This window comes from Herpailurus yagouaroundi, unplaced genomic scaffold (assembly GCF_014898765.1).
Source record: "Herpailurus yagouaroundi ecotype Mexico unplaced genomic scaffold, PumYag 490, whole genome shotgun sequence".
Classification (NCBI taxonomy): domain Eukaryota; kingdom Metazoa; phylum Chordata; class Mammalia; order Carnivora; family Felidae; genus Herpailurus; species Herpailurus yagouaroundi.
Genome location: NW_024412707.1, coordinates 917,741 through 926,411, shown reverse-complemented (window position 1 = coordinate 926,411; position 8,671 = coordinate 917,741).

The window sequence follows — 8,671 nt, the reverse complement described above, 5'->3', positions numbered from 1 at the left end:
GGCTCTGAGGCCGTAAGCGCCGCTCCGGTTCATACTCCCTCCCTCCATTTCCGTAGCTTTGAGGCGGAAAAGCCACACACTCCTTGGTCGGCCAAGCCTGGGGCTCATCTCCACAAACCAGAAGGGAGCTCTGGTCCGAGGTCACCGGAGCGCTCCAGATTCTCTCGCGATCCTGGCCCTGGCCTCTCGTCCTCTCGCCCGCGGCCTCCCGCGGAGTGAATCTCTGCCGGTTCCTGCCTCGTTCCCCCTCCGACCTTCGCCGCTGGCCCGCTTGGCCCCTCTGTCACGCTTCCTTTTACCCCTTTCAGGCCCCCCTGCCCACCCACCGGGGCCCTCCTTCCTTTTGCCCCTTTCGGGCCCCCCTGCCTACCACCGTGGCCGGGGAGCCCCCAGTCCCGGGGAGGCCCATGTCACCACGCACAACCTTTGATTCCACACCGACGTCCCCACTCTTTCCCTAGAGGAGGGGCAGAATTAGGAGGGACCGAAGGGCAGACCCAACCAGTCTCTGGAGCGATCTCATCTGTCAATCTTGGCAGAGTCAGTGATTCGGGGTGAGAAGAGAACCGGTCTCCGGTTGATTGCGTGAGAGGCTGGCCCTTTTGGAGGTGGAGAACCACAGGGTCCACCGGGCCTGATTAATTTTTTATTTCTCAGGGCTTCTCAGGCCCTGCATGGAATCCAGGAGTTGGATAAAGGCCAAACCGAAACCCGACTTGCCAAAGATGCTATTTGTGGTCATAGAAACACATACCTGAAAGTGGCCTTAGGAAGCCATCAGAGCAAAGGCTGTGATAGGACTTACACCGGAATGGAGTCTGCAGTATCTTTCCTGCTCCTGCCTGGTTTTTGTTTGGTTTTGGCGGCCGTGAACTTTTAAAAAATTTCTAAAAACACCATGCGTTTTTTTTTGTTTTTTTGTTTTTTTTTTTTAACGGGGGAGGGTCAGAGAGAGAGGGAGACAGAATCTGAAGCTGGCTCCAGTCTCTGAGCTGTCAGCACAGAGCCCAACGTGGGGCTCGAACTCACGGACTGTGAGACCATGACCTGAGCCGAAGTCAGATGCCCAACTGACCGAGCCACTCAGGCGCCCCACACCATGCGTTTTTTAAGGAAAAACACAATAAATAAAATACTAGCCGTTGCATGCTTTTTCTGTGTCTGTTGAGATCATACGGGTTTTCTGCTTTGCTCTGTTTATGAGCTCAGTTACATCAATAAAGTTTCTAAAGGTAATTCATCCTTGATTTCTTGGGATAAACACAACTTGCTCGTAGTGTTGTAATTGTTATTAACATGTTGTTGGTTTCAGTTGCTAATATTTTATTTAGATTTATTTTTTTCAAAAAAAAAAAAAAACTATTCTTCCCCTCAATCAGTGGGGAAACAATGGGCTAATAGTCCTGGAACAGTTGATTATATGGGGAAAAATGAAATTGGACCTCTAACCCTATACATAACAAATCATTCTGGGTGCTTACAAACCTAATTTGAAAGCAAACTTTAACCATTTTAGAAGAAAGTGAGTATTTTTGTAATTGTGCAGTGACCCAATCGGGTGGAGGCCAGGGGCCCAGGTGGTGAAAGAATTCACCCAAGGCAGAACAAAGGAATAGAAGTTTACCTAATATGCTGCAAGGGACCACAGGCCTTTAGCAAAGGAGAGGCTGTCTGCCAAGAGGTGGGGTACACAGAGTAGGGCTGTAGTTAAGGGCGCAGGGGTTGGGGGGGGAGGTATGGAAACTATGGAATTCTCAATTTTTGGTACCTATGCCTGGGTTTAAGTAACCCATTGTTCAGCTAGGACTTACGGATATTTTGATGTGGGTCACTTAATGGGCCTGTTTGTATTCAGCAGAGGGTAGGAGGTCACTGTGGAACCTTCTACCTTACTCAGGTTTCCTTCCCCTGATCAAGTTGGTTGCCTACAAGTGGCCTCTACAGTAACCTTAGGATAAATAAGGATAAAACATACAGGTTTCTTAGGAGGATTTAACATCATTAAAAATAAAAAATCTAGGGGCGCCTGGGTGGCGCAGTCGGTTAAGCGTCCGACTTCAGCCAGGTCACGATCTCGCGGTCCGTGAGTTCGAGCCCCGCGTCGGGCTCTGGGCTGATGGCTCAGAGCCTGGAGCCTGTTTCTGATTCTGTGTCTCCCTCTCTCTCTGCCCCTCCCCTGTTCATGCTCTGTCTCTCTCTGTCCCAAAAATAAATAAACGTTGAAAAAAAAATTTTTTTTTAAAAATAAAAAATAAAAACTCTAGTGGCACCTGGAGGGCTCAGTGTCAGAGCATGCGACTCTTGATTTCATGAGTTCAAGCCTCCCATTGGGCATGGAGCCTACTTTAAAAAAAAAATAAATAATGAAATTTTAAGATTAAAAATCTATGTTAAAAGATACCATAAAAAGGTGAGACTAAAAGCTACCAAGTTGGAGAAGGGGTCCACAAGAATATGACCAAAAAAGTAATAGTATTCAGAATATCTAAAGAAGTCCTATATATCAATAAAAGCAAGAAAATGGCAACGTCTATGAACAGGGAATTTATAGAATAGGAAACTGAAGTGGCAAAAAAAACACAAACAAACATGAAAAGATGCTGGCCTGTGTCAGCAATCAGGAAACGCAAGCTGGATCCACAAAAGAGTATTGTTTCACACAACAGACTGGCAACTAAATTCTGACAATACCAAAGTGGCAAGAATCTGCTGGACCGCTCACTGCTGATGGAAATGTAAATGAGGAGAACAATTTGGGCATATCCAAATGGGAGTTGCAAATACCCAGCAACACAGCAATTCCTGCAGTTCTACTCCTGGGCTTGCCTCAGAGGAACCCTTAATCCCATGCTCAAGAACTTCTGGGGGCACCTGGGTGGCTCAGTCAGTTAAGGTCCAACTTCAGCTCAGGTCATGGTCACACAGTTGGTGAGTTTGAGCGCTGCATCAGGCTCTGCACTGACAGCTCAGAACCTGGATCCTGCTTTGGTTTCTCTGTCTCCCTCTCTCTGCCCCTTCCCTGCTCTCTCTCTCTCTCTCTCTCTCTCTCTCTCTCTCTCTCTCTAAAATGAATAAACACTAAAAAAAAAAAAAAAAAAGAACATCTGTTCACAAATACAGCATTGTTTTTAATAATGGAAAACTTAACAACCCAATGTCAATCATCAGGAAAACAGAGAAATAAATTGTGGTTTACACCAGAATGCCTTCATCAGTGGAAAGTGACAAACTAGAGGAACAGCATTAACATAAAGTTCGGTGAGTGGCTAACACCGCCGGAACAAAGTTGCAGAAAATTGCATAGACTATAAAGCCTTTCTTTCTTTCTTCCTTTCTTCCTTTTTCTTTCTTTTTTCCTTTCTCTTTCTTTCTTTTTCTTTCTTCCTGTTTTTTCTTTCTTTTCCTTCCTTCCTTCCTTCCTTCCTTCCTCCCTTTCTTTCTTATAGTTTTATTTCAGAGAGAGAGCCCATCAGCAAGGGACAGGGGGAGAGAAAGAGAGAAAGAATCCCAAGCAGGCTCCACACTCAGCACTGAGCCCCACACTCAGAGTTTGACCTGAGCCAAACTCAATAGTCCTGATGCTCAACCAACTGAGCCAGGCACCCCTAGACTATAAAGCCTTTATTTTAAGTTTGGGAATAAACAAAACATACCTTATGTCTTACATAGGGATGCATGCTTATGTAGTAAAAGCTCAAGGGTGTGCAGGGGCTAAATACCAAATTCAGAACTAGGTTTATCATTCTGTGTCCAGGGCCACTGCTGTGATCACACTCGGGTGCCCCTCCTCCTCCCTGAAATGACACCTGGACACTTCACTTCACTCAGCCCCCAGGTGCCTGGGTTCCCCAGCCATTAATTATTGTCCTCAAGCCAGGAAGCTTGAAGTTTCTCCTCAGCAAACATTACCTGGGAGTTTAACCTTGAGTATCAAGGTGAAGTTTTGAATAGTTGGTGGCCCCGTGCTAATTACTAATCCTCTCAGCAACCCATTGTGAGTGGCTTCAGCCTTCCTTACAGAGGAGTCCCTGAGAGTCCACAAGGTCAAGCATGGGACTGCAACCACCCCGTGGGAAGTAAAAGTTGGAGCTGGTCTTCCTCAGATCTCCTGACAGATGCGCCCCCCCTCATACCGCCCCGCCCCAGCCCAACCCCCGCAGCGCCCCCAAACTCAGATGAGTTGAGGGGAGTGTGGAAAGAACACCCCTGGACTCTTCCAGCCCTTGGCTTTCTGCATTTGATTCTCACCTAGTCTGTTTCCCGAGAAGGTAGAAGTGAGGGACAGGGAAGGAGGGGTGACCTGCCCACAGCGACCAGCTGCAGGAGAACACAGCAGCCAATGACTAGTAGTGACTAGTAGCCGGTGACTCTTCCTCCCCCGTGGTGCGAGTCCACACCCCCACGGCCCCTCCTACAAGCTAGGGCCTTTCATGCTGCAGATAGGGAAACTGAGGCCCAGAGCGGGAGGGGATCTGCCCCTGGTACTCAGCAGGAAGCATGGAGGAGTGCTGCTCACACTAAAAGTAATCAATACAGAAAAGCCAGCTGGCGACGACTCCCATGGTGGTCCGCGCCCCAACCCAAGCCAGCTGGCTCTGCTGCTCTTTACCCCTGCAGGAGCGGCACAGGCGCCCCTCCGACCCGGGCCGCCCCAGAAAATGCCTCTGCCTGTTATCCGGACCTGGGGTCCCAGCAGTGGAGCGAGGGGCATCCCAGGGATTCAGCCTCCACACCCTCCGGGGACCCATTCAGTCTACCCGGTCCCGCTGGGTTTCCGAGATTTCCCCGACGACGCCGCCGAGACCCGCTCCGGCCACGAGAGGGCGACAAAGCCCAGGCTGTGCAGGAGCCTGCACTGCGGAGCTCGGCCAGCGCGGAGCACTCCCATGTGGCTGGGAAACAAAGAGGCCTGTGTCAGTGCTCTCCCTGGTGCGGTGGCACTTCAGGGGAGGCAGCTGCCCCGATAAACCCTGGCCCTCCCAGGCCAGACGCCTCCCTCCTCCACCCACCCCAGGGTGATTTCACTGCCCTTGTCCTGCTCACCCAGACTCAGACTGTGGCACACCAGGTGGGCCAGGGGGAAACTCTTGCCTGGTGGTGAGCCTCCCCTCCCTGCTCCATGAGGGGCAGGACAGTGGTCTCAGCTAGTGCCTTTCCCCGGGGACCAGGGCTCAAGCTGGACCCCAGGTCTCCTGGGCCTCTCCTCCAGGGCTCAGGCCAGAAGGCCAGTCCATCACTGGGGGTGTGTGGTGGGTGGACAACTCCATCAGGCTGAGGTACCTAGCACCTGACTTAGGGCTGACCCTCTCTGGGCCTGCCTCTTAGCCTCTCTGAGCCTCCATTTCCTCCTTTGTCAGGTTTCTAGGAAGTGCTGCCGAGTGGGAGCAGCCTGTAGGACCCCTTGGTTCAGGCCACTCAAAGGTCCCTCCTCCTTACAGTCTTTCCTCCTGTTCTTCCCACTTGGACTGACATCTCTGCCCCACACCAGAAGCCTCCCAAGGCAGCAGAGTTCAGGAGGCCTCTTGACCTTGGACACCAGGCTGCTAGGGTGACAGTGAGCCACCACCAAGCACAGCATGCTGCTATGAGCCTCTGTTTGCTTACCTAAAAAATGGGGACATCATGGGGCGCCTGGGTGGCGCAGTCAGTTAAGCGTCCGACTTCAGCCAGGTCACGATCTCGCGGTCCGTGAGTTCGAGCCCCGCGTCGGGCTCTGGGCTGGTGGCTCGGAGCCTGGAGCCTGTTTCTGATTCTGTGTCTCCCTCTCTCTCTGCCCCTCCCCCGTTCATGCTCTGTCTCTCTCTGTCCCAAAAATAAATAAACGTTGAAAAAAAAAAATTAAAAAAAAAAAATGGGGACATCATAACAACTGACCTGCCCACCTCATAGGCATTGTATCCTCAGGCCCTCATGTGTGTATGTTGACCCTCCCTGCACTGGGCATCCTAAGGGCCCTCTCTTGATCTCTACACTTGTCCCAGACAGACCTACACTTGGGTGTTTGAACACAGGGGGCTGCAGCCTCCTCGGGCATCCCCAGCAGGGGCAAGGTTCTGGGGTAGCTCCTGCAGGCCCTACCCCAAATCCTGCTTCACCCTCCTCCTCAGAGCTGGCATTCCCTCCAGTTCTAGGTCTTATTTCTCATTTAATGGTTCAAAAAAAGGAAGGAAGGAAGGAAAGAGGGAAGGGAGGGAGGGAGGAGAGAGAGAGAAAAAGAATGAAAGGAAGAAAGAAAAGGAAGAAGAAAGAGAAAAAGAGAAAGAAGGAAGGAAGGAAGGAAGGAAGGAAGGAAGGAAGGAAGGAAGGAACAAACGAGCGAACTTAGGAAGGAAATAAGGAAGGAAAGGCTACAGCCAGCTGTCTCTCATGGCCACCCTTTGATATTTGAGGACTGAACAATGAGACTGATTGCGGCTAGGAAATCTGAATCCATCTTAGTTAGAAGGAAAGAATGTCCTTGTGGCTGGCTGTTCTAAAAATATAGCTGTGCCCACATCTGGAGGGGAGGGATGGGAGGTGGGGGGTGGGGGTGGGGGTGGTGGTCAGGCTAGAGTCTGAAGAACCCATGCCTGAATTTCTTGGTGAAGAGATGACCCCTCCCATTAGGGTCCATGGAAGAGGGAGAGGGGAGGGCGCCAAAGTGCTCCAATCCCCTGTGGCCTGGCCACCTGCCACAGTGTGGGGATGTGGGAACTGAACAGGCAGCTCATCCCTTCCTGGGTCCACCCTTACCCCTTCACCTGAGCCCTCCCCCAACCTCAGCTGCGCAGAGGGGACATGCAGGGGCCTGGCTAATGCTTCTTTACCCACCCCTGCCTGACCTGGGCCCAACACATCACCTAGCCACAGGCTTCCGACCCAGGGCGGGGAGGGGAGGATTTTCTGTCTGGAGTTCATGATGTTGGGTGGTATTTGTCAGTTTTATGAATTTATTGTTTGAGTTCTCTTTCTAAGTAAATGTGCCCTTTTGTACTGAATCTTGCAATTTTAGCTTTGTATTTGTTTTGTTAAAGCCCCCCCCCCCCCCCACCACCACCACCACTCCCATAGCTCTTGTAAGCAAAGGGCAAGGAGGCAGGGAGTTCTGGTGGCGTAGACAGGGGGGGACAGACACGTGGCTCTTGTCCCTGCCTGCTGTTATGAGCATTCCCTCCCTGAGGCTGGGCCAGCACCTGTCATGGGGAGCACCTGCCCTGGATGTGTGTGAGCAGGGATGTTTGGCAGGGATGTCAGTGGGGGCAAGCCAGGTGGGACGTGGCCAAACCGTAGCCCTTCGAGCCTCTACTTCCACCTGCCCAGAGCTCTGAGCCACTGGTCCTGGGCAGGGGCTCCCACAGTGGCTGTAGAGTCGGGGTGTTTTTTGTTTTTTACCATGTCTTGAGGTTCTCCTGTCTCTGTGACCTGGCATCCCTGGCCCTGCCATGTGGCTGACTCTGCCAAGCAGATAATCTGCTTCCCCCAAAACACTGCCCACAGCGCTGAGCCTGAAAATAGCTGAGGCCGGGGGAAAGGGAGGCCCGGCCAGACGCTCTGGGACTCTGAATGGCTGGCCGGAGGTAGCTTTGACATTCCTGTAGTGGCCGCAGAAGGAAGTGGGAATTAAGGGCAATTGCTGAGGATCAAGACAGCTGGGCACAAGCTCAGGCTGGCCTGGCAGCTGAGGCTGGGAAGGGCCCAGCTCATTCAGCCATTGAGGGTCAGAGACAGTGAAATTGAGGCCCAGGCAAAGAGCCAGGCACCCAAGCTGCCTGGGGGGGCATCACTGAAGGAGGAGAGTCTCATTATGGAGACACTTCCAGAAGCCCAGAGGCAGCAAAGAGCTTTTGCCTCCAAACTATGGCTGGAGAAGTGTCTGAGGCTGCACGACACTGGCTGGTTGGTGGCCCCCGCCACAGGCACCTGCAGGTGATGCCCCTCACTCCTTGTAGTGACAGCCCCCCGTGCCCCAACAATAGGCTGGGGGCAGCTCACCGCTTCCCCAACAGCCCCTTCCATCACCCTTCCTGGTGGCCAGGCCAGCACAAGTACCTTAGTGTCTTGGTACCTCTCTAGCTGAGTGCCCTCAAGTAGGTTACTCAATCTCTCTGAGCATCTCTGAGTGAGTCACTTCACTCTGTAATAGTAATCTAGTTTGCAAGGTGGAGGTGCAATATTGTGATTTTTTTAAATCTAATCTTTGAATTTTTTAAAAAAAGTTTATCTATTTTGAGAGAGAGAGAGAGAATAAGCAGGGGAGGAGCAGAGAGGCGAGGGGTGGGACAGAGGATCCGAAGCAGGCTTTCTGCTGACAGCAGAGAGCCCCATGCAGGACTCGAACTCACGAACCGTGAGATCATGACCTGAGCCAAAGTCAGACACTTAACTGACTGAGCCACCCTGGTGCCCCAATATTTTTAACGTTTATTTATTTATTGAGAGAGACAGAGAGAGAAACAGAGATAGCATGAGCAGGGGAGGGTTAGAAAGAGAGATAAAGGGAGAGAGAGAATCCCAAGCAGGCTTTGTGCAGAGCCCGATGCAGGGCTCCATCTCACGATAGTGAGATCAGGACCTGAGCCTAAATCAAGAGTTGAATGCTTAACCAGCTGAGCCACCCAGACACCTGTGATATTGTGGTTTATAGGAAATAGATTTGGTTATTCAGATAACCAAAATATATTTCTCAGGTATG